Source organism: Anolis carolinensis, chromosome 4, assembly GCF_035594765.1.
Source record: "Anolis carolinensis isolate JA03-04 chromosome 4, rAnoCar3.1.pri, whole genome shotgun sequence".
Classification (NCBI taxonomy): domain Eukaryota; kingdom Metazoa; phylum Chordata; class Lepidosauria; order Squamata; family Dactyloidae; genus Anolis; species Anolis carolinensis.
The window spans coordinates 99724086-99750885 of NC_085844.1; positions in this window are offsets into that span (position 1 = coordinate 99724086).

A 26800-nucleotide genomic window follows, 5' to 3' on the forward strand; every position below is an offset into this window, starting at 1 on the left:
TGGACTGTCCCATAGAGCCTGCTAAACATAGAGAATTGTCCATCTGGCCATGCTCAGAGCAATTCATATACTGGCGCTCATGGCATCAGAAGCCAAAACTCAAATCAAATCAAATGTATTTTGAGATCTGAGGCCAAGATCTTGAGGTTTCAGCTTACTCCACGCTTGAGTTGGCTCATTCACTCTCCAAGCTCCAATGTCTGGAGCAGGTCATACTTCCCACTCCTATGGTTTTTCACCAGAAGGCATTTGACAGCAGGAAATGCTAAAGACTAGTGATAAATTCTGATTTCAATGGCTTAAACATACCAGCTTTTTCAGAAAGAGGTCAAGGGGAAAAAAGAGTTTAGCACATAACATGTGTCCTGTTCAGCATGAACTCCACAACATTTAAGGATTAGATAATTTTTCTTAGTCTGGATTGGCACACTTTTCTCAGGGTGATTTATATACTTATGAGACGAAGAGGGTCAAATTTGTAGATGAATCATATTGTTGATATTTATTTTCCTCTCAACATTTGTGCTTCTGTGTAAGTATAACTTTATTTATATTCCGCCCTCTCTCCCCGAAGGGACTCAGGGTAGTTTACAAGCATAAAAACAGCAACATACATTACATAAACAGCACAATACACACATTATTAAAACAAAATTAAAAACCTATACAACTTGTAAAACAGTGAAAACCATAAAAAAACAATCACAACAAACTGAAGAACAAGAACAAATAATCAGATGGGTTGACATGGTCCATTATTAGGGATAGGTGATCCTGGTACACCATGTTTCAGGGCCAGGGGTCGGCAGTATACCAGAGAAAATTATTTAAAAACCCGCCTAAACCACCAGGTTTTCAACTCCTTGCGAAAGGAGGACAGAGTAGGGGCTTGCCTAATCCTCTTTGGCAGGATAAAGCATGTGTGTGTGTGTATGTGTGTGTGTGATATATATGTGTGTGTGTGTGTGTGTGATACTGTATATGTTATATGTTACCTGAAGCCATTCTGTTTTTTTCTGAACTTTTTGGCTTTGTGGCTGATTATTTTAATTTTTCCTGGGCTAATGGGTTTCACCTTTTTTTTGCAAAGAGGAAATTGTTAGAGGGAGGTGACAATGGAAATTTGGATTTTTAAATAGTCCCAGCAGGGAGTATGAAATTAAGATTCAGAGCTTTTGAAAGACCAGCTGATATAAATACAAGCAAACCTGCTGCCTCTATACAATTACTGAGGAATAATTTTAAAGGTTGCTATTTCATCACATTATATTTTTAGCATAATAATTTGGTTTGATGACAATAACAGTGGTGGAGATATTTTTATTAGTTCTTGTAAATAACTGATTGAAGACTAAAGTACCTATACTTTATGCAATTCTTTCTTTGGGAAGGCGAATGCTATTTCATTTCATCATCACAACAATCATGTGAGTTTTTGTAGGTTCAATCCAGCCCAATTCCATCCAGTGAGCATCAAGGCTGAAATGAGATTTAAACTCACATTCATAGAACTGGAAGGATTATAACAGTCATGTAGTCCAACTTCTGTCATGCAGAAATACACAGCTAAGGAACTCTTGAGAAATGCCATCTAATCTCAGAGTAAAAATCTTGAAAGAAGGAAAGTTGACTGCCTTCCAAGGCTTTCTATTCTTGTGTCAAAAAGAATACATAGATGTTCTTTGTGATTAGGTGAAATCTCTTTTCTTGTAATTTCAATCCACTGACTTGTAGCCTAGTCTGTGGAGCAGTATGAAACAACCTTGTTTCACCTTCTATATATTAATACCAGTTCCATAAACCATTCTTCATAAGGTTTAGTTTTCAAGCTTCTTCATCACATTCCTTCGAACATTTCTAGCTTATTGGGGTGGAGGGAAGGGGGTGTCTACAATTGAACATGTTGTAGACCTTATTTAAAGTTCCTCTAAATCAGTGGTTCTCGACCTAGGGTCCCCAGATGTTTTTGACCTTCAACTCCCAGAAATCCTAAACTGGCTGGGAGTTTAGGAGTTGTAGGCCAAAAACATCTGGGGACCCCAGGTTGAGAACCACTGCTCTAAATCCTAAAGTATTACTCTACTGACATGGAAGCAAGCAGACACCTGTGAAATCGTCATGGACTGAGTGAAAGTAACAAAGACAGTGGTATTTCTAATAACCTCTACAATACCCTTGTAGTGCCACTTCCAATAGATATAATTGCTTTTTCATTATTAGCTCTACCTATATATACAGTATGAACTTTGTGACTGTGGGGCCAATGTTTTCACTTTATCCACATGTGACAAAATATTTAATTTCAAGTAATTTTCTAAGTCCCCAGAGCAATGGTATCGTATGTTTCTGCCCAAAGTTGCTGGAGAGCTTAGCTAATTCCTAGAGAGGATATCTATCCAGGAATTTAGAGGGTCCTCCAGGTGATTCTATAATATGCATCCAGTAGACGTTACCATAAAGACTCACTGGAAGACATAGGAAATTCCTAGAGAGAATGCCTCCATATATTGTACAGGTCTTCCACTGGGACACTCCATTGCAATTTGCAACAAAAGTTCTTTCTCTATAGGGTGCACTATTATCCAGGTTTTCTTATTTCGATAGAATGTTCAGAAATATATCCCCCATGGACACAAAGGTCATACTCTATTTCATAGTTTCCCCTAGAATCCATTCTGCTATCTGCTGCCTATACATGTGTTTGTTAATGGTTCATGTGTGCTAGAAAATATAATTTTATTATCATCACATTTTTAAAACAATTTCTAGAAATATCTTGTTTTTATATAACAACCTATAAAAACTATCTTTCTCAGTAATATCTCAAATTCCCTTGCCTTTGCTTTACTCCTCCTCTCATTTATTTATGAGTTTGTCACCCATTTCCTGCATTTTATAAACACTTAGAGAGATTATTTTTCCATTATTGCTTTTTTACAGAAAGTAACGTAGTACATTTTAATTCCTTGGGTATTTTGAATGTTTGAAGAAAATGAAAATATGGTACATAAGCACATTTCCATTTATTTGCTCATTGTGAAGAAATTTCTTCTGGATGTTTCTTCTATATTCATTGCTCTCCTGGGTGCAAACATCAATGTGCCACATTCTGCATTTCTAAGCAATATCGTGACAGAAATGGGTCTCAGAGGGACCTCTGTCCCTGGTATAATGATGCATATAATCTAGCTTAATTGTTGAGCAGATCTTTTCAGAAAAGCTGTAATGAAAGAACTGTAGAATTCTTTCAGAGGTAAGATGTGTATGATTAGCTTGAAACTATTCCTTCAGGTTTTTATATTCTGAATACATTTTTCTATCTTGGCTACACTATAGCCACGATTTGATGGATTTCTTACTGTTTCTACTGTATTGAAATTTTACTTTTAGTTCAACTGATTGGAATAATGTCCATCTGATGAGAGGTTTCATTTTCAGTTCCAAATATGTTCCTGCTTGCTGTACCAAGAATGTACATGCAATGAATTTACCATGAACACCAATCCTCTCATTTGTACTTGAAACCTATACAAATATTTATAACTGGCTTATTTTAATATGCAAACAGAGAGGAGAGTTACATCATGAAAGCCCATCGACAATGTATGCATTGTCATATAGTCCTACTCCCAGTCTTTGCAGGTTCAGCATAATTGCCATAGAGAATAAGACTTCACACAGTTGTATATGTTTTCTGTATAAAATGAAACTCTAGCACACTTTTAATGCATAGTAATTAGCCCTAATAAAAGCTTTTCTTTTAAAAAACACATAGTAACTACATTTTAAAGAGAAATTTGACATTTGGACATACTAAACTTAACAAACTTTTTCATGTTAGCTTCTCTTCTTTCTTAAAAAGTGGAATGTTACTATTCTCAGTGCCACTTAGATTTAGCTAGAACCATGGATAAGCCCAGTGAGCTTCTGTTAAACCAGATCAGCCAGGACAGAGAACAAAGCATTCTCGGTTGAAGACAAACTACAGAGGTTTGTTATAGTTTGGCCAAAAGGGATGAAATTAACAAGTCACTGTTCAAAATGTACAATCATACCTTCACAGCAAAATACAATACATTTTATACATTTTGACAGGCAGGAGGGAGGGATTCCTATGGAGGTAAGAAGAACAGTTAGGTATTGGCAGGTTTAAAGGTCCAGTCCACTGCAGAAATGACCCCATAGAAGGCACAAAACTGAAGAGGATGATAACATGGGCATGCCGGTGATTCCTTGATTGATTTAAGTGTCCAGTTCTGAGAAGACAACAAAAGATGGAGGATCAGCAACTCTTGATCTAATCTTAACAAATGTGGAAGACCTGATCAATACAGTTGAAGTGGTTGGATCCTTAGGGGCAAGTGACCATGTGCTCCTGGAGTTTGCAATACAAAGGAATGCTGAAACTAAGACAAGTCAAACACGCATTCTGGACTTTAAGAGAGCTGACTTCCAAAAAAGGAAGGAATTACTGAGCGGCATTCCATGGACGCCAACATTAAAAAACAAGGGAGTTAAGGATGGATGGGCCTTTTTAAAAAGTGAAATACTCAAGGCGCAAATGCAAACAGTGCCAACAAAGAAGAAAAGTAAGACAAGTGCAAAGAAGCCAGAATGGATGTCCAAAGAACTTCTAACAGAGCTAAAGCTCAAAAGTGACATGCACAAGAAATGGAAAAGGGGAGAAATCACCAAAGAAGAATTCAAACGTATAGCCAACACCTGTAGGGAAAAGGTTCGCAAGGCTAAAGCGCAAAATGAGCTCAGGCTTGCCAGGGACATAAAAAACAACAAAAAAGGCTTTTTTGCTTACGTTGGTAGAAAAAGGAAGAAAAAGGAGGCGATAGGGCCTCTGCAAGGAGAAGATGGGGTGATGGCGACAGGGGACAGGGAAAAGGCAGAACTGCTCAATGCCTTCTTTGCCTCGGTCTTCTCACAAAAAGAAAGCCATTTTCAACCTCAGCAACATGGAATGGACGAAAGATTGGGGGAAATCCAACCCCAAATAGGGAAACAAGTTGTCCAGGAACACCTGGCCGCTCTAAACGAATTCAAGTCCCCAGGGCCAGATCAGCTACATCCAAGAGTATTGAAGGAATTAGCGGAAGTTATTTCAGAACCACTAGCAATTATCTTCGAGAGTTCTTGGAGAACGGGAGAAGTCCCAGCAGATTGGAGGAGGGCAAATGTGGTCCCTATCTTCAAGAAGGGAAAAAAGAACGACCCGAACAATTACCGTCCGGTCAGCCTCACATCAATACCAGGCAAGATTCTGGAAAAGATCATCAAGGAAGTGGTCTGCAAACACTTAGAAACAAATGCGGTCATTGCTAATAGTCAACACGGATTTACAAAAAACAAGTCATGCCAGACTAATCTGATCTCTTTTTTCAATAGAGTTACGAGTTGGGTCGATACAGGGAATGCTGTGGATGTAGCCTACCTGGATTTCAGTAAGGCCTTCGACAAAGTCCCCCACGACCTTCTGGCAAATAAACTAGTAAAATGTGGGCTAGACAAAACTACGGTTAGGTGGATCTGTAATTGGCTAAGCGAACGAACCCAAAGGGTGCTCACCAATGCGTCGTCTTCATCATGGAAAGAAGTGACAAGTGGAGTGCCGCAGGGCTCCGTCCTGGGCCCAGTTCTGTTCAACATCTTTATTAACGACTTAGACGAAGGGTTAGAAGGCACGATCATCAAGTTTACAGACGACACAAAACTGGGAGGGATAGCCAACACTCCAGAAGACAGGAGCAGAATTCAAAACGATCTTGACAGACTAGAGAGATGGGCCGAAACTAACACAATGAAGTTCAACAGGGACAAATGCAAGATACTTCATTTCGGCAGAAAAAATGGAAATCAAAGATACAGAATGGGGGACGCCTGGCTTGACAGCAGTGTGTGCGAAAAAGACCTTGGAGTCCTCATGGACAACAAGTTAAACATGAGCCAACAATGTGATGCAGCAGCTAAAAAAGCCAGCGGGATTCTGGCCTGCATAAATAGGGGTATAGCGTCTAGATCCAGGGAAGTCATGCTCCCCCTCTATTCTGCCTTGGTCAGACCACACCTGGAATACTGTGTCCAGTTTTGGGCACCGCAGTTGAAGGGAGATGTTGACAAGCTGGAAAGCGTCCAGAGGAGGGCAACTAAAATGATTAAGGGTCTGGAGAACAAGCCCTATGAGGAGCGGCTTAAAGAGCTGGGCATGTTTAGCCTGCAGAAGAGAAGGCTGAGAGGAGACATGATAGCCATGTACAAATATGTGAGGGGAAGTCATAGGGAGGAGGGAGCAAGCTTGTTTTCTGCTGCCCTGCAGACTAGGACACGGAACAATGGCTTCAAACTACAGGAAAGGAGATTCCACCTGAACATCAGGAAGAACTTCCTCACTGTGAGGGCTGTTCGACAGTGGAACTCTCTCCCCCGGGCTGTGGTGGAGGCTCCTTCCTTGGAGGCTTTTAAGCAGAGGCTGGATGGCCATCTGTCGGGGGTGCTTTGAATGCGATTTCCTGCTTCTTGGCAGGGGGTTGGACTGGATGGCCCATGAGGTCTCTTCCAACTCTACTATTCTATGATTCTATGACTATGATTCTATGATGGTAACCTTGGGTAAACAGAGACTTGGCTGCCCTTTCAGAAGGATAACGCATTCATCTTTGTCTCAGCATTATTTTCCTCCCCTTCCCTTCTTCAATTATCTTGTTGCTCTGGTTATCATCACTACAGGCACCAAGCAGTGACTACTGCCAGTTTTATGCCCAGTGCTTGATGTAAATATCAGAAAAATAGGAAAATATAAGTGTTGTCCCCTGTTCCCAAGCTGCCTACATCCAGTGAAAGCAGAATGTGAACTGTTTACACTAGGCCAAATGTGGGTGATCTGTAGAGCTTCAGAGGAACTCTGTAGCACCCAGTGATTGTTCTCAAATCAGGATAAAGCCATGTTAAGATGACTTCCCCCACACTAAGGAGAATTGACTCCATGTGTTGTGTGGATACCATAGAGTCTATTCATCCCCAAGCCAAATCATTTGGCTCATGTAAATGGGCTCAGAGTGCACTTTAGACTCTTAAACACCACCACTTTAATCAGAACACAAAATGCACATATGCATCAATTTGCACCCTCCCACAACACATAGTGTGAATCCATGTGCCAAGTCACCAGAAACCTAACCTGATCTCTGTAACCTTGAACTGAATATACCCCGCTGCATTAAACAAAAATATTCAGATACTTTCAACCACCAGGATTGTAGCTATTGGAAATTTACAATTACATTCCTCCAGAAGTTATTTGGCCTGTGTAATTAGTAAGTAATTTTATTTATTTGACCAGTCATATGTCCATTTCAAAATACAACACAAATAAAAACAAGGCAAAAAGGAAGAGAGGACAGCAGCTGACCTTCTATTTACAGTCAAAATCTTAATTTCCTGATTCTTCTTTCAGGAAATGTGATCTTTTCTTGATAGCTTTCAGGATAAAAAGGCTTACTCTGATTATGGTGGATCTTTCTTGTCCTTGCAAGAGGAATGTCAGAAGATCATTTCTGTTGTGAAACCTAAAATTGGATAGTAATGGATGTAAATATCTGTGTCGAAGTTCAGTATAAGCTGGATAGTCAATCAGAAAATGCTCGATTTCTTCCACAGTTTGTTCTCCGCAAATGCAGAATCTCTCACTTCTTGGGATGTTACAGTAACTGCCAGTTTGCATCATAATACCGATTTGTTCAAACCTAGCCCTAGTATATATTTTTCTTAATGGTAACAGAACTGGAATAAACAAATAGTGTTCTAAATGAATATTCATTTTGTGGGAAGCTAAGAACTTTGTGGCAGAAGACCTACCTATACTTGCTAGGTCCAATTGAGCATAGATATCACAGGTGCGTTGCATGAGCACTTGTTTTGCCATAAGTCCTAGATCGTTCAGAAATTATAAAGGAAGGCCAATTTTAGCCATCTCATTGTTTAGAGCCACTACCCATTATGACTTGTGGGCCCGCTGGACTTGATAATCTAGACATAGGTGAGGAAGTCTACTGGAATTCATCCGATTTATTTTTGACCAGTAATTGAATTGTCTCATTAAAAATTGAGCTTTTACTGGGACCATTCCTAGCTCCACCCTTACTGCAGCCGGCAGCGTTGTTGTGGAAAGACCCAGGAGGAGGCGAAGCTGCTTGACTTGGAAAACTTCGATCTTATCCTATTTGATGTACCCCCGAATTTCAGCTCCAAATATAAGTGTTGGAATTATTTTTGTCTTGAAGATTTCCAGGGCGGATCTAATTGTGCCTGGGTATCTATGATGGTACAACTTATAAATGGAACCTGCAGCTTTTGTTTCTCTTTGTAATGTGGTTAGCCCAAGCACTGGATGATGAAAACGTAATGCCCAGATTTGTTTCAAGTGTACGCCATTCAGGGGCCAAGTGTACCATTTCCTGTTTTTTCCAAATTTGACCTGTGAAAAAGCAACGGTGCACATCTTGGTAGCCCACTATCTACATTCATGATGTCCTTCCAAGTATTTTTCTTCTTCTCCCCACCAGAAAAATCAGCAATTGCACTATCTGAGAACATGTCCGTTAAAAGGACTCTGATATGGGAGACCATCAATGTATTTATTCTGTGTCCCAGGGACTGGTACTATTTTTGTACGATTTTGGTATCATTGTTCATTTTTTCATGAATATTTATTTTATTTTACCACATACTACATTCATATTATCTTTTCTTCTTATACCTTGTTTGCAATACTGGAGTAATCTGAAGAAGGAAGGAAAACATGACTTCTCATTATCACTGTTCACTCCCCTTTCATATTATCACCGTTAAGCAATGCTGGCATTAGAGAGTCCTCTAACCTATTTCATATCTCTCCTGCTTATTGTTTTTTTTTTCATTAGAAAGTAAGCTAGCACCAAAACAATCATAAGGGTAAACACCAAAATAATGACTACAAGGAACAACTGAAATCATAGATAAAGGAGAGCACAAGGGCAACTACATTTATATTCATGGAGACAGAGTGTTTTTCCTTGTCAAAGCAATCTTTAAGGGAGGCTAATTAATAGTCCAGCTCTGATACTATCTGTAAATTCATATTTGCCAAAACTGCAATAGCAGCCATGTAATTGTATGAAATCCACTCCTCCAAGTTGTGGCAGTTTCACTTTTTTAAGAAGTCTTATGATTAGGCTAACTGAAATAGAGTAATATAATTTGCAGCTATTAACCATGATGATGTATGGACAAAAACAAAACTGACAGATTTGCCTATCCACTTGGGTTTTGAACTGATTGTAATGCTGAATAGAGCTCATTCTACTATTAGGGAGAAACAACTCTGTCCTCAATGTCCACCAAGCAAATCCTACATGAGAGTTTCTTCTATTGAACCTCATAATGAGACAGGTGTTTCCTTAGATAGCAAAAAATATATAAGCTATTTATGGCTTTAAAATGTAAAGCCAACACTTCAATTGAAGCTGAGAAAATAAAGAGCAATAATAAGTATTTCAGTATAATAATAATACAATCCTAATAACAGTTGGCCCCTGGTGGTGGCGCAGTGTGTTAAAGCACTGAGCTGCTGAACTTGCACACCGAAAGGTCCCAGGTTCAAATCCCGGGAGCGGAATGAGCGCCCGCTGTTAGCCCCAGCTCCTGCCAACTTAGCAGTTCGAAAACATGCAAATGTGAGTAGATCAATAGGTACCGCTCCGGTGGGAAGGTAACGGCGCTCCATGCAGTCATGCCGGCCACATGACCTTGGAGATGTCTACAGACAATGCCGGCTCTTTGGCTTAGAAATGGAGATGAGCACCAACCCCCAGAGTCGCTCACGACTGGACTTAACATCAGGGGAAAGCCTTTACCTTAATAACAGTTAGCAACCATGCTGCCTCATTTTACACCATGTTTCTGAATGCTCTTTGAAGATAGTTGCACACCGAGCACATGGCAGAAGTCAAAGTATGGATGGATGACTCCTTTTTTTAGATAGTTGTTGATTTCTTGATTGAAGTATCTTATCAAGGTCGGTCTTTTCTTCTTCAAATCCTGTATGCACATCTTTTTGATATTGTTGGTGTATTTGTGCATATTCAAACCAGTTCATGTTGTAGCCCTGCTAGTTTATTTCTATCATTGATTTCAGTTGAAGGTTCTCTTGTGTTCTCTTGAGTATGTTGGCCATCTTTTACTACCCTTTGAATTTCCACTTTGTTTGAAAGCTTCTTGGATCGAGGTCCATTGTGGTAATTTTATGTAAAAAAATTTTTATATTTGTTCCAAGTATTCATCAGAGTTTTCCTTATTGGGTGTTTATTAAAGTTTGAGTCTTTTGCCACTTTCCCATAAATTAAGTATGCATATAAGCCAAATTTTAAACTATCTCCTTCCAGAGTTATGAGACTTTGATTATCAAGATGGATCCATTCTCTTAACCAAATCAATATAGCTGCTTCCCTGTATAATGTTAGGTTTGGGAGAGCCAGTCCTCCTCTTTGTTTAGTGTCTTGTGTCTTGTATCCAGATTCATCCATTTTTTCAGATCATTTTTTATTTTATTCCAGGTTTTTTATAATTATTTTTATACAGATCTTTGTTATTCATTGTTATGTTTATTCCTAAATATTTTGCTTGGAGAGCTATTTCAATTCCTGTTTCTTGACTTAATTCTTCTTTTTCTTTATTGCTTAACTTTGTCGCTAATATTTTTGTTTTGCGTAGATTGATTGAAAGACCCACAACTGATCCAAATTGATTGACCAGGTATATCATTTTGGGAAATTCTTTCATTAAATTCTGACATTAAAATAATGTTGTCTGCAAATAACTTTATTTTATATTTTTGGTTTTTCGCTTTTATACCAATCAGGTCATCATCTTGACATAGTTTTCTTGCTAGGATTTCTATTGCGAGTATGAATAATAAAGGTGAGAGGGGGCATCCCTGTCTCACACCTCTCTGTATTGGAAACATTTCAGTCATATCTCCATTATTTTTAATTTTGGCTCTTTGTTCTGTGTATATGGCTTGTATTCCGTTAATGAATTTTCCCCCATATCTTAAGTTCTTTAATGATGAAATTCCAGTTTAGTCGGTCATGGATGGATGACTCTTGTTAATCACTCTGCTAGTAATTCAAGGAAGCTCTAGTTAAAACAGACCGGCATTGCAGCTCATGCTGTGCACACACACTTCCATATCCATATAGAGATAAAAAGATATCTGAAAAGTGATCAAAATGCTTTTATTAGGTATTGACAAGAAGAATTACTAACTTTACAGTTTGGGGCTTATTATTCATAGAATTCACACCATTGTGATTTTGCACAGAAAACAGCACTTTCTGCAAAATAATTAATATTTCAACATGGAAATATTATTTTTCATGCATGAAACGCCTTTTCTTTCAGAGAAAAATCCTGTTTTCTGCATAAAACAACCACAAGGTGAACAACCTTTTCAGAAAAAATGAAATGAAAAGTTACCAGATGGTTGATGCCTGGCTTGACAACAGTCCATGTGAGAAAGATCTTGATGCAGCAGCTAAAAAGGTCAATGGGATTTTGGGCTGCATCAAAAGGAGTATAGTGTCTAGATTGAAGGAAGTCATGGTGCCTTAGTATTCTGCTTTGGTTAGACCTCACCTGGAATACTGTGTCTAATTCTGGGCATCATTGTTCAAAAGAGATATTGACAAGCTGGAAGATGTCTAGAAAAGGGCAACTAAAATGATCGAGGTTTAGAGACCATGTACTATGAGGACCGTCTTACAGAACTGGCTATGTTTAGCCTGCAGAAAAGAAGATTGAGAGGAGACATTATAGCCATACATAAATATGTGAAAGGGTGTTATAAGGAAGAGGGAGCAGGTTTGTTTTCTGCTACAGTACAGATGACTGTTTAAACAAAATCAAATACACATATCATCTATAAACAAAATATAATTATACACTTCTTCACACACCTCCCAACCCATAAAGATTATTTTTGACTTTTCTATAACTTAGAATGGTCAAAAATAATAATGTGGATTGTAATTAAAAATATACAACAATACATATTAACACACTCTTAACATATAAGATCAACACATTATCATGCAACATATATAAACACAAACCTTTACTGTTGCAACCTCTAATACGTCCTGGAAAGTGAATCCGCTACAATGTTGTTTTTACCTTTTACATGTTTTATCTCAAAGGAGTAATCCTGTAGTAACAGGCTCCATCGGAGAAGCTTGTTATTAGTTCCCTTAGTGTTATCTAGCCATTTTAATGGGGCATGATCAGTTTGGAGGGTAAACCTCCTCCCCCATAAATAAGGCCTTAATTTTTGTATAGCCCAAACTATGGCTAAGCACTCCTTTTCGATAGTTGACATGCTGCACTCTCGAGGAAGTAATTTTTTACTCAGAAAGAGGATTGGACGATTTTCCCCTTCTGTGTCAACCTGACTTAAGACAGCTCCTAATCCAGTATCAGAAGCGTCACAGGTCAAAATAAAAGGTGCGTCAAAATCTGGGGCTTTTAAAACAGAATTTGATGTAAGGGCCTGTTTTAATTGTTCCATGGACTTCTGACATTCAGGGGACCAAATTACTTGATTGGGGCAGTTCTTTCTAGTGAGATCAGTTAGAGGGGCTGCTAAAGTGCTAAATGATGGTATAAATTTCCGGTAATATCCTGCTAAACCAAGAAATGATCTTACTTGCTTTTTGGTTTTTGGGATAGGCCATTGGTGGATGGCTTCAACCTTGGTTAGCTCCGGTCCGATACTTCCACAACCTACTATATGACCTAAATATTTGGTTGTGCGGTTTCCTATCTGGCACTTGGAAGCCTTGATAGTTAGACCTGCCTCCTTTAACTGACTCAACACCTGATTGAGGTGTTTCAAGTGATCTTCCCAACTCGAACTAAAAATTCCTATGTCGTCCATGTAAGCCACACAGAAATCTCCCATACCACTAAGTATTCTGTCCACTAAACGTTGAAACGTGGCTGGACTATTTTTTAATCCAAAAGGTAAAACGGTGAACTCATATAATCCCGCATGAGTCCTAAAAGCTGTCTTTGCCTGGTCCTGAGGTGCCATAGGTACCTGCCAAAATCCCTTGGTCAAATCCAGGCTGCTGATGAAATTGGCCTTCCCCATCCTCTCTAACAGATCATCTAGTCGAGGCATAGGGTAGGTATCTGATTGTGTTACCTTGTTTAAAAGTCGATAGTCCACACAGAATCTTATGGTGTTATCAGGCTTTTGAACCAAAACAATTGGTGAGGCCCATGGGCTACTTGATGGTACTACAATGCCCATGTCCAACATTTCTTTTACCTCCCTCTCAATGCATTTAGTTATTTTGCCTGTAACTCGATATGGAGGAGACGCTATGGGTGGAGTATCACCAGTGATGATTTGATGATATATCCCCTGTACTCTCCCTGGGAGATCAGAAAATAAATGGTCATACTTATTTAATAATTTCCTAACTTGTTTCTGTTGACTCTGTGACAATCCCTCGTCAACCTTTACTTGCTCGCTGCTTCTATAGGCTTTCCTATTTCCTTCCCAAAAGGGAAAAGTACCTGTTTCCTCCCCCGAAATTATCATACATACATTTACAGATCTATTTACATATGACTTTAACATATTTACATGCACCAGCTTTTCTACATTAGACTGTTCATCATATATAGAATAGTTCACGCCACTGTGTCTTTTGATGACTTTCCACGGTCCAGTCCAATCTACTTGGAGCTTGTTGGTCTTGGTTGGTGTAAGATACAGGACCTCATCCCCTATCTCGAAGCTCTTGCATCTGGCAGTTGAATCATAGTGAGCTTTCTGTCTTTGCTGGGCTGTCGCTAGATGTTCTTGGGCCATTTCCATTGTTGACTGTAGATCTTTGATGTACTTGGTCACTGAAACAGGTTCCGGTCTTGGACATGCTTCCCAGAATTCTCGGATTAAATCAAGCGGTCCTCGCACTCGCCTCCCGTACAACAATTCAAAGGGGCTATAGCCAGTGCTGTCCTGGGGAACTTCCCTATAGGCAAATAATAATTGCTGGAGCTTGATGTCCCAGTCATGTGGGTATTGCTGACTGTAAGACTTAATCATGCGAACCAAGGTCTTATTTAGGTTTTCAACAAGGCCATTGGTTTGTGGATGATAGGCTGATGATGTCAAATGCCTTATTCCACACAGTTCCAGTAATCTTTCCATTAACCTAGAAGTGAACTGGGTTCCCAAATCCGATACTAGCTCTTTAGGGTAACCTGTTCTTCCCCATATTGAGAGCAGTGCGTTGGCTATGGTTGTTGTCTCGATGTTTGTTAGGGCTACTGCCTCAGGATAACGAGTTGCGTAGTCAATCATAGTCAGAATATATCTGCATCCTCTCCTACTTGGTTTGGGAAGAGGACCGATGATATCTATGCCCACTCTAGAAAAAGGTTCCCCAATTAGTGGCATTGGGACTAATGGAGCCTTAAGTTTATCTCTTCCTGAGCTGATCCTCTGGCATGTGTCACAGGATTGACAAAACCTTTTAATTTGTTGGTACATGCCAGGCCAAAAGAAATTTTTAGTGATCCTTTGAGTGGTCCGTCTAATTCCTAAATGTCCCCCTTGTGGGCTGTCATGGGCTACCTCCATCAACTGTTCTCTATACTTCTGAGGTACCACAATCTGCGTATAGGAAGCGGACATCTCTGGGGCTTTTTGATTTAAAACTTCCCTGTACAAAACTCCATTTTTACTAATGAACCTGGTGGGCTTCTCTAAAGTTAAATCTCCCTCAGTGTTTTGGGCTTGCTCAAACAAAGGTTGCAATGTGTCATCAGACTTTTGCTCCTTCAGGATTTCTCCTTCCCCTTCAGTTTTATTTACCAAATCAGCCATTACAGAACTTGCCTCAGGATTTTCTTCTAAGTTCTGTTGTATAGGCAAACAGACAACTTCTTTATCAGATTTTTCCTCTTTACATTCACCCTCATTAAGAGTCTTTGTTAACTTTTTGACTTCTCTGGCAAGGTCATTACCAATTAGGCATTTATATGGAATATCAGAACTAATAGCAAAGTCCCATACTCCTTCCCACTTGCCATATTGAACCGGTAAAGAAACCACTTCGCTTGGGATCACGGGACCCAAACCTTTTAAATTAATTTGATAAGTAGGGTGTTGGCATTTTGATGGTACTAATTCAGGTCTAATGATACAGACTTCTGAACCTGTGTCCCTCCATCCTTGTATTTGGTTTCCATCAATGTTGATGTTTTCCAAATATTCATCTGAGGTTTGATCCAACAAAACAAACAGACATTGCCTCTCCTTTTGAATTTCCTGAGGTAAATCTTTTTGAACCTTAGCTGGTTCTTTAGTTATCTCTTTGGTTGGGACTTTCTTAACATAGAAAGAAGGTTTTTCTTTCTTTAAAAGACCACATTGGGACTTATAATGTCCTGCCTTCCCACAGTGAAAGCATCGAATATTTCCCTCAGTTTTGGCAGGGTTCATTACACTAGCCATCCTCCAGGTGGTGTTTTCTATGGAAGCTCCTCTCCCTTGCTGTGCGCGCGTGAGGGAAAAAAATGGCTGTTTAAACTGTTTTTCTTTGAATCCTCCTTCTTCCTTCTTAAACCCTTCCTTCAATGTAATTAGTTGGTCCACCATACCAGCTGCTTGATTAGCAGTCTGAGGCTTTCTATCTTGTACCAGCCATCGATAATCTGATGGAACTTGCTGGTATAGCTGCTCTAATTTTATTAAATCTTTCAGCTGCTGGAAGTCTTTTACCTCAGAATTTCTCAACCAACTCTCAAAATATTGTGCCTGTTTGGCAGCTAGTTGTAAGAAACTTTCATTTTTCTCTCTCCTCAGCGTTCTGAATTTTGTTCTATAAAATTCAGGAGTCAGCTGTAACCTTTGTTGTACCAGCTGTTTAAATATAGTGTAATTTCTGCGTTCTTCTTCCACCATTTCGCTATAGATCTCTAATAGCTTTCCACAAATCTGTGGCCTGAGGTAAATCATCCAATTTTCCTCAGCTATTTCCAGATCTTTACAACACCATTCAAACGAAATTAAAAACTGCTCCACATCATCCTCCTTGTTGTATTTAGGAAACCTCTTTAAGGCTGAATCAACAGGATTAAGGATGGGAGTCCCTGGTTGTGCCTCCACAGAAGGCTGAGACAGTGTCAGCTTCTGTCTTTCCCATTCAATCTCCATCTTTCTCATCTCTATCTCTTTTTCCAATTTCATCTTCTCCATCTGTGCCTGTCTCTTTTTATCCTGTGCTTCTGCCTGTCTCTCTTTCTCTTTTTCCTGTGCTTCTGCCTCTTTCTCCCATTTTATCTTCTCCATCTGTGCCTGTCTCTCTTTCTCCTCGGCCTCTAATTGTAATTTCCTCATCTCTAATTGATATTTCATCATTGCTTCTGACATGGTGGTCTGTTGTTCAGAATCTGAACTCTCTTCCCCTTGGTACACCTCTACCTCTCCTGTTCCTCTTTTCTGCTTTCTGGTGGCCATTCTTTATAACTTTTACCTCAGAAATTTTAATGAGCGATCTCAGGCACCAAATTAGGGATGTTATACGTATCCCGCCGCTGCCACCAAATTGTACAGATGCTGAGGTGACAGGGAATGGAATCCCTTTTAGAATCCCACCGCTGCCACCAAATTGTACAGAACTGAGGTGACAGGGAATGGAATCCCTTTTGATCCCCTCCGCTTGCCCCCAATATGTACAGAGGTGAGGTGTCTGACAGGAATGTGTGACAGAGATGGAATCCCTCTGATCCTACACACACACACAGATACCACCAATTAATAAAGATGTTTTATGAGAGATGATGTTAATTAATTATTTGTTTGACTATCTTCTTCGCTGCCACCAGTGGAGGAGACGTCAGGCAGATGGCACTGGTTCTTTTAAGCTTTCTCTATTTGTTCCACTTTAGATGTTGTTGTTGCTTAACTTAATATAAGAGTATGACAGAGGCTTGGTTAGAATAAAATCAAAACAAGTTTATTGCAGGTACAGAGCTTGATGGTTTCATATGACTTGTTAAAGGCACTTCGCTTAATGGTTACAAACGGATATGAGGTGGTCAAACTTTCAAAATATTCCTTTCTCTGGAGTACACTAAACCCTGATCCTCCTGGATCCCCTGGGATTAATTTTCCCTAATCCACAGGCTCTATAAATGACCCTAGACAAGTCACCTAACTTGCCTAGTCTGGTCTAACCTAAATCTGACTCAAATCCTTCTAGTTGAGCCAACCTGATTCTCCTCACAAGAATCAGATCCTCCACTGTGACTAGAAAATCACAGACTGCCTGGGTTTTGAAACATTCCCCCTTTTTCTTTCCAAACGGCGGTTGGCTCCGCCCCTGTTGCTATGGTAACCTGTCTTAAGATGGCTACCTTCCCCCATACATATTGTTAACTCAAATACTCACCATTTTAAACTTAGCCAAACCTGACTGTTTAAACAAAATCAAATACACATATCATCTATAAACAAAATATAATTATACACTTCTTCACAGCTACCCTTGAAACTAGGGTTCAAATTACAGGAAAGGAGATTCCACCTGAACATTAGGAAGAACTTCCTGACTGTACGAGCTGTTCAACAGTGGAGCTCTCTGCCTTGGAGTGTGGTGGAAGCTTCTTGCTTGGAAATGTTTAAACAGAGGCTGGATGGCCATCTGTCAGGGATACTTTGTGCTTTTCCTGCATGGCAGGGGGTTGGATTAGATGGCCCATGCGGTCTCTTCCAACTCTATGATTCTAAGTTCCAATTTACAAATAGCTTTCAAAACACTTTCTCATAGTGAGTGATATACAATATCCAGAGACTTCTGTCCTCATCATAGGTTAAAATGTTTTATCCTCATGTTAAGGAAAATTGGGGAATACTCCAGAGTTTGGGAAAAAAACTCTGGAGCAGCCCCAAACTTTGGCTACAGTGTGGACAGCATGACTGGATCCAATGCAAACAAATCTGCCAGTAACCCTTTTTGCTATTCTCATCAGTACATAGAAAAGTGGAGTGACAGGGTCCATGCCACTGTTGCCACTGCTGATTCCAACATAGTGATACATGCTGTGCTGGCTAGGAGTTCTCCTAGTGGTCTGCAGCTATACAATAGCTATGATAGGAAAAGTAACATATCAGCCCAGCTGGGCCAAATCAGTTTTCATCCAGCTGGACCATTTCCACTCCTGTCTCTCTGCATTTTATTTTCAATATATATCACATCAAGGAGCATTCAATGCACATCTGCTCCAGGCTGTCCCAGAATAACTGGTTTGTGTACATGAGCCCTGATTGAGGATCCATTTTCAAGCTATTTGGGGTGTGTGGGAGGGGGTTCTTTCTTGTTTCTTACAAGGAAAAAGAGAGAAGGGGAAACTGTAGTGCATTCAATGGAATCCATAGAAGAAACAAGAGATCTGTCTCATGTTGTTCAAAAGACAATTTTTATTAGTAGAAAAGCCCAACACATTCATATCCTCTTACTGTCCCAATTTGACAGGGGCAGTCACAGCTAATCTTCTGCCATCCCACCTTTGCAGTTGCTTCTTAAATGCCCTAGTTTTAATTCCTCTTCCCATATTTTTATCTTTGTCCTCAGTTTATTTCAGTTGCTGCAAACAGGGATCTGCCAGAAGGCTAAACGGAGGGCTGCACAAACACAGCAAGGACCAAGTACCGAGAGCACAATAATCCCAAATAAACAGCCCGGAGGAAGGTCACAGGGGCTTACATGTCTTTACACTAATGCACAGAGCATTAGTGACAAGAGCACCATAATACCTCCTAAACTGGGAATAAAACAAGAGGAAAGGGGTAAAATGTAGAATGGAAAGAGGAAACAATGCATAGGGAACCAGTGTGAAAGCAAACAAAATGTATCTTTATTATTTTAGGCTCTTTTTATAGCCTAAAATGCATAGCAGTTGGAGAGGAGAAGGTCAGATGTCCTGGCTTGCTATAGCCAAAAAAGGTATGGTCTGTGTATCCTTTAAATTCTTCATGTTGAGGATGGGCAGACAATATTGTAGGGATAGGTTCTCTGATGTTGTTTGGTGCCTTTTCCATTTTGTTTTGCACTCTCTTTTTGGATAAAGTGCTTGTATAGTGCTAACTAAGGACTCAATAAAGTGCCACCTCTACAAAACAAATTCAAGCCATGCATTTTTCAGTACAATGGTTGCTTTTATTCTTATTTTAAGGAAACCAATTTTGTTCTCCTTTTGAAGCTGACAGAAAGGGGTAATTATTATGTGTGAATGGCAAATATCCCATTATTGGTTGTTTTTGGTGAATGTTTTTTAAATCAACCAGAGGAAGCAAAAAGGTAATGTCAGTGTGTATGTGTATGTTTTCAATATATTTCACAACAAGAAGGATTTAGTATAACATACAGCATTTCTCTCTGTCTGTAACAATAATGATCAAAAGTCAGTAAAAGCACAGAAAAACCAAGATTAGAGCTAAAACTTTTAGAAAAGGTCTGAATTATACAACAGATCAATTGTACTAAAATCGGTCACTAAAGAAGCATTTCCTCCACCCCTAACAAATTTAATATGTCTAGTTGGATAATACGCAATCAAAAATAATTAGATTTCTCTGAAACCCAGTCTGTAAAAAAAAGACAAGTTGTATACATTTTACAGGCATGATGTCATTCATTTCCTCCATAATTGATGCAAAGCATAGTATGTCTTTCATTTTCAAGCACATTCCAAAGGCAATAGAAGTTATCTAACCAAAAGCTGATGTAATTAAAAAGAAGGCTTTAAAAAGTCTTCTTCCTATCATTTAAATACTTGTATGCAAAAGTCATTCATGTAGACAAGCTACATCTGGTTCAGCCAATAAAAATTAACAACTCATTCCTACAATATGCTATACCCAAGGTTTTCAATCAAGCATTATGGAAAAATACTGACAAGTAAATGGAAATTCACCTGTTAACGTGTTTTAGGCTCCCTATCTGGTTTAACTTTTGTTTTTCAAAACAAAAAGTGTTTTTTAAGATATTTCTGATTTTTTTTGGGGGGGGGGGGGGAGGCAGTTTGCCTGCTAACCCCCGAAACAACGAGACCACACAACAGTTATGGGTTAAAATATGGGCAACTTTTATTAACTGTTACCTATTTAACTTTGAAATTAACTCTAATCCTATGGATGTCAAGAACTTGATGTGGCAAAGCCGAGGTAGCATCCCTACCCAACCAACCCCTTGGCTGATTAGGGCGAAAAACACCAGGGGCCCCTGCTGACTTAACCTCGGCAACCTTTAAGGGAAACATGCCAGAGAAGCCTCCCTTAAAATTGTTGAGGTCAGGCTCTCCCCATTCCTAGGCCATTTAGTTTCACCTCACTTTGTCTAAATCAGGGGTCCCCAAACTTTTTAAACTGGGGGCCAGTTTACTGTCCCTCAGACTATTGGAGGGCCGGACTACAGTTTTTTTAAAAAACTACGAACAAATGTATATGCACACTACACATATCTCATGAGCCTGCTTTTGGCTAATAAGATGGTCAATGTCCAGTTCCATATTTGATCCCCCAGGCAGGAATCAGCCAGGCCTTGAAGCTGCAAGGCTTTTCAATATTAATCAAGGTGGTCAATTGAAACATTCACATTGGCCTTTAACAGAGAAGAGTTTTTTTCTCCCACCCTGGACCTTCCACAGATATATAAACCTTCCTTGCCTAGTTTCCAACAGACCTCACAGCTTCAAAGAAATTTAGCAATGTGTTTCCTTTAGGAATACTGCTGTATGACTACTATTACAACAGCAGCAACAGCAACAACAAAAAATACTAATAATAGTATTTTAAATGTATGATAAAGCTCAACTCAGTATTTCTCTTTTTTTCAGAGGCCCCTTCCACACAGCCCTATATCCCAGAATATCAAGGCAGAAAATCCCACATTATCTGAGTGTGGACTCAGATAACCCAGTTCAAAGCAGATATTGTGGGATTTTCTGCCTTGATGTTTTGGGATATAGGGCTGTGTGGAAGGGCCTGTAATATGTGAAGAAAGGTGACTTAGGCCCCTTCCACACAGCTGTATAAAATCCCACATTATTTGCTTTGAACTGGGTTATATGCCAGTGTGGACCCAGATAACCCAGTTCAAAGCAGATATTGTGGATTATCTGCCTTGATATTGTGGGTCACATGGCTGTGTGGAAGGGCCCTTAGTGGCTAAATGCATTGCGTAATTACAGCAGAGTGATGTCACTTTACCTGCCTTGGTTCCATCCTATGAAACACTGGGATCTATAGTTTGGTTTATAACCATTTCCCATGTTGATCACCTTTGCCTGGACACCTCCACTGTGTCAATATACTGCATTTCCTGGATTGACTTACTAGAAGCAGCTTTGTTTAACCCAGTCTGGGAAAGACGCCTGTGGCTTTTGTGGCTTTCCCCCAAAAGTCTGATTTCATATTATTTTGTTTTATCCTATTTTCCCTTGCAGTTTTTATATTAATTTTCAACTTTTAATTTCCTCTTAATCTATTGCGGTGTGGGAGGAGAATTGTATAATTATGTTATACAACCAATTTTAAATTACTTTATAGCAATTTTTGACATGCTAAATGCCGCTAGTTGATTCCTGTCTGATATGGGTTGAAATTCTGTGTTCTTCTTGAATTGGAAGGCTTTTAGTGATTGTTAAGAAAGGTTGTTGTGAGTTTTACAGCCTGTCTGGCTATGCTCCAGAAGCATTCTCCCCTGACATTTCGCCCACATCTATGGCAGGCATCCTCAGAGCCTCTGAGGATGCCTGCCATAGATGTGGGTGAAATGTCAGGACAGAATGCTTCTGGAGCATGGCCAGACAGCCCGGAAAACTCACAGCAGCCCAGTGATCCCAGCCATGAAAGCCTTCAAAACAATGTTTGTCTTGATGACTGAAGCAGCGGGCGGGGGAGGGACTTTAGGGGCCCACTCGCCGTTCTCCTTTTCCTCTCCTTTCTTCCTCATCTTCCAAAGCGGCGGGCAGAGGAGGGCCCGCTCGTCGTTGTCCTCCTATTCCTATTCCTCTCCTGCCTTCTCTTCCAAAGCGATGGTGGAGGCTGCTTCGGGAGAAGAGGAAGGAAGGCGAGGAAAAGGAGGAGAGCGAGCAGGTCCTAAAGTCCCTCCTCTGCTCGCCTGCTGCCAAGCCAGCAGAAGCAGCACCGCTTAAGAAGAAGCAGTACAGTAGCAGCAGCAGCCTTCCTCCTCTTGGCTGTTCCTCCCTCCCGCCCAGGGTAGGCCGCGGGCCGGATAGATGGCCTCAGGGGGCCTCATGTGGCCCACGGGCCTTAGTTTGGGGACCCCTGGTCTAAATGAACACTAGGTGAGTGTTTTAGTTTATGTCCTTCACCCCAGAGAGGGGTGTCTTGGGTGTTGCATCAATTATGAATTCCTTTAGCTGTTTTCTGCCATAGATTGGGACAGATGTCCTTTTTGGTGGAGGCAGTTTTTGACTGCTTTTCCATCCCTGCTGAGACTTAGGGGCTGAACACTGGCTCTTGGACCTTCCATAGTTGCCCAACTCTGTCCTACCAGCTTTAAGATAGGGCTCAGTACACCCATTGAAACAGAAGTTAAATGTGCTGAATTTTCATTTGAATGATGCCTTTGAGGTACAATAAGAACAAAAAATAAATACAGGATAAACAATTTGTATATTCCTTGTTTGTAGTAGAGCATCAGGTAAATAAACTACAAAAACACTGTGCTTAATATTACAATGTTAGCAAAGATGGGAGTAAAGGGTGAAGGATAATGTCTCTGGGAACGTCAAATGCACCCATACTTCAAATCACAATTTGAGATTGTTTTTGCATTCCATTAAGGGAGGTTAGAATGACAAGGTCAGTCTACATAATTGTAGTGTTTTGTGCTTGTAGATATATTGAAATGTCACAAAGACTTGCCATTATTCTGGCAGTGTTTGAAGTATTTTCTTCCCCTTTCACTCTGAAATGTGTGAGTTTTCTTCATTGACATTTTGGTTTGTTGGTGGCAAAAAACAAAAAACAAAGAGACATTTTAAAATGAATAATAAGTACTTTTAATTTCATATGTGATTAATTCTGATTTTTAGTTTGTGGCAGATTCATGTTATATTTTAATTATATTTAAAGCTTTTAATCCTAGTGGTTCAAGTAACTTTAATCACATTGTTTCTTGGGTGCTGTTTTACAACTCTGATGAAAGGATGTGATGACCGTCACCCCGGCTTTTAAATTAATTTAAAAACCCAGCGGAGAGTTCCGCAGATCGCTCACCAAAGGAACGGAACGGGACCGCAGCAGACTATTATTAAGAGATCTTTTTTATTTCACTTTCCCCTTCCCTGAACTATGTAACAAAATCCCCCAATAAAAGTAGCATTTATTTTAACAATAACACTCTCTATCTGGTTATTTTGTATCTTTCTCTGACTCCTTCCTTTGCATGCAATCTCTCTCTCTCTCTCGTCCCTTTAACTCCGGCTGAGGTTTCTCCGCCATAGATTAATATGGCGGACGATACAAATCGGCTCATATCTCTATCAAAATTACCCCTAGAACGCTCCTCTTTTAGTCCTAACCCTTTCTAAGGCTCCTGACTCGAAGACAACCAGCGGAACCGGAATCGGTCCAGTTTTCGGCACCTCAACAGCTGACTGTCAAACGGGACCGACGGCTCCTTTCAAGCTAAACTGCTGCCTTATCCCGGACTTTCCTCTCCCCGCGGCCCGCGGAATGGTTTTAAGAGATCCCTAGCCCCTTTCTGTGAACTGGGGATGGGGGGATCGCTCTCTCGCTGGGGAAACATAGCTGCCAGGGGGTGCCCGGACGGGTGCCCTCCACGTTTCATTCATACTTTCATAATTTTATGAAGGAGAAGAACACTCTTCCCCAGACCTATGCCTGGACTTATGAAATCTTATACTTCCAAAGACTACAACCCACATGTGCCCCTTCCCCATGCCATCTCTATGAATTCCTTATGAACTCTTTTTCCTCATGTATTTGTGAATTTTCATATTCTATGTACTTGGACACTCTCATGACTCACTGTTGTATGAACTTCTGATCGTTGGGCTAACTTCATGAATTGTGAAATCATGCTGCTAGAACTCCACTTCTATATTGGGTTCCCCAGATGTTGTAAACTTCGTTCTTATCAAATGTTTTCTATTGTTTATATCATTCATGATTCCCCTCTATGCAATGTCACCCACCTTTATGGATTCTCCTTTATTTCCTTGAAATCTATCTATCTGCCTATATGTATTTGTACTCTTTGGGATCCCCGGAAAATATGTATTTTTTCCCAGCAGGGTTTATGTTCCAACTTTATTTTAATTTTCATTCTATCCCATATAATTGTCAAATCATGAAATCAAATGGGAAATATTATGACCCCAACGTGAACTCTAGCCCTATGACCCAGACCTCCCTTCCCAAAAACAAAAGGATAATCTGCCACAGTTTAATCCAATCTCATTCCGATCGCATGGACAATATAGGGCTTGAGTCACCAAATTCCTGAAGGTGACTCGCCCCCAAGGCAAACATTGTCATATCCCAGGCCAGGACGCCTCAGGAAGGCACCCCTGTGGAGCCCGTCAATGACGGCTCATCACCACCCTTCTTTACTTCCCGTCTGACACCCCAAAGACATATCTAAAATCTGTGAACGTGACAGGACCCCGGACATCCTTGATGGGTGCCATTAATTCCTTTAGAAATCGGCCGGGCCAGGATTAATCTGATATTTCCTGTCCTGTCACCTCATTGTTTCAATAGCTCCCGCCTCCTCCTCTCTGATTGGCCCGAGTGGGGACAAAAAGCGGCTCCCCATTGGGCCAGCAGAGCAAGGCGGGAAACGAAAGCCCGCCTCGTTCAACCTCTCAGCCTATCCGCGATCAGATGGGCGGGGGAGCGGGGCGGGAAATTCAAAGGGCTGTCAGACCAAAATATTGTATAAATATGGCTTTATTTGAAACATATGTTACGCTAGTAGATTGAATGATCGCTATTAGCGTCCTTTTCAGCTGAATTGCTCAATAAAGACTCCTTGGCGGATTTTCCTTCAACTTTGGCAAACCTTCTTCATTTCAGGCTTCAGGTTGTATTGCGGCTTATATTCTCCTTTTGGCTTCGCCAAGGTCCGTTCCCTCTGGACCGGGTCGGGTCTCTCCTTAAGGGCCCGATCCCCTAAAACGCGGTCGACAACAGATGGACTCTTTATTCCTGAGATATATCCAAATCAGCAAGACAAGGAATATTTTGCTGCTGCTGCTGCTCCTTCTCCTCCTGTGGGATCATACTTGGAAGGAAACAAAAATGGCAAAAAGTGTCCAAGCATTGATCTGTTAGAACAATTAAATATCTTTTAAAAAGCCACCATTTTTATCTAGACTTCTTTCTGAGTATTTTTTTTTCTGTGTTCAATAGGTCTATATCATTGACACTATGCTTTTTGGAAACATTAGGTCTATTATGTTTGTTTGCAATATTTATAAAGCTGGCACCATGAAAACATTTCATTTGCATATTGTGCACCTCACGGAATGTTTGCATGGGGAATCTTTCTGTAGTCACAAGTCCCTCCTTGTTCTCCAGTGTGCACCATAAATGACATTGTGCTTGAACTAAACACTTTTTTGTTGCTTTTGCTGCTGTTCCCTTTTGACGTAGGGCAAGAAAGTCTGTTGATTTGGTGGAGGGAAATGTTTAAAGGAGGGATGAACAGGATCCTCAGGTTAGGAGTATCACAGGCCCTGAAAAATCAGGACCAAAATTTGAGACATGGGAAAAATCCTTCATTATGTCATAGGGACTGAATCATGGTGGCATTATAAAGGTGATGTCATTGATTATGATACATTAAAAACCACATTTTTACAGATTATGCTATTCAAAGCTTAAGTTATGTACATACACACTTTTCACGTGGACATGCTTGTCCTAAAATTCATTCCTCTCCTCTGAGAAACAAAGGAGAGAATCAGACCCTAAAACCTGGAAACGCCAATGATGAGAGAAAAGGAAAACAATGTTCTATCAAAATGCAAAAGTTTAATAAGATAATAAGATGGGTACAATATGTCAAGCTGAATTTATATAAATACTGTTAATAGGTTTTAAAATTGGACTGGAATTCACTATCACTTTATGGATATATGTTCATGGTCCCTATATATGCTTGATCATGGCACTGCTGTCACAATTGTAAAGATCTTCCAGGCCAACTACACATAGCAGCAGCCACAGTAAACTATGGAGGTTTTTTCTTCTATTGACTGGAACAAAGCACATCACTTGCAGTGGCTGCTGCTGGTAGCAAGTCCAATATTTTTAGCTAAGAGTATGCTTAACTAAGTAGCTGATCTAGGAGCTTGACCATTGTCTTGAATTAAAAGAAATAGTTAATGTACACTCAAGAGCTAAAGCATGCTCAGTGGAATATGTGAGTTTTGTTTCAAGATTAACATCTCTATCAAAATATTCATACCAAGCACAATTCAAAGTGCTGGCTTTAGCCTATAAAGCCCTAAAAAGTTGTGGCTTAGCTGTCTGAACATATCTCCATCTATGAACCACCTCAGATGTTAAGATCTTCTAGGGAGGACTTGCTCTCGGTTCTACCGCCTTTGTAGGTGCGATTGGTGGGGATGAGACACTGAGCCTTCTCAGTGGTGGCCCCTTGGCTATAGAACTCCCTCCCCA